This window comes from Bactrocera latifrons, unplaced genomic scaffold (assembly GCF_001853355.1).
Source record: "Bactrocera latifrons isolate USDA-ARS-PBARC rearing strain unplaced genomic scaffold, ASM185335v1 scaffold_186, whole genome shotgun sequence".
In the NCBI taxonomy this organism is placed as follows: Eukaryota; Metazoa; Arthropoda; class Insecta; order Diptera; family Tephritidae; genus Bactrocera; species Bactrocera latifrons.
In genome coordinates, this window is record NW_017535363.1 from 3,173 (window position 1) to 4,010 (window position 838).

The window sequence follows — 838 nt, forward strand, 5'->3', positions numbered from 1 at the left end:
ACAATAACTATTTTAGCTGACAAATAGTACAAGCCCGACTATAAATATACAAGTAGAGCTGTTATAATAAAATATTGCCATAATACAAATCGAAACGATTTTTTTACATTTTACAAAATTCTGCGTAATCGTTTAAAGCATTTTTTAAAATATCAACTTTTACTTTTATTTCGATGAAGAAAATTTAGCAGAAATGTTCTTTGGCTTTACAAATCCGAGCACATTCCATATACTTCAACCCTACTCTCCTTGCATGSGTGCAACAGTTTTAGTTCAGTTTCCTTTACTGTACAGATGGAACTCCGCTTATACATATGACGAAATAAAGTTAGAATACTAGTGGTCGTACCAAAGCAATTATTTTACATACTTTCTGTTATCTTGAAGTCAGTATGTCATAGTTTTCGCAGTAGATTTCTGCAGTTGCTATCGCTCTTTGAATATTAATTGAATAAGCGCATTTATCAGTGATCGTGAGACAGWGTCGTGTGTTAATTTTATTAAAACCTAAAGTTGTGAAGAGTACATGCTTTTCTTGGAACTCGTGAGCTAATGTTGTGGATAATTGAGACGGATATATCTTATTCTTGTGAATGATCGTCAATTTTTTTTTTTTTTGAGTATTTATTAAAATAATGATTTACGTCGTTTGGTTGCAAATAAAATATGAAATTTTTAAAAATGGACAAAGCGAAACTTTAAAACACTGTTGAAGATTTTTTTTCATATATTTACTATCAACGTATTATATATTAGGTAGTCGAAAAAGTTGTTTCGTATTTCTAATCAAACCACCTAAGGTTTGGCGAACACTAAACTCAGCGAATTTTCTTTATGT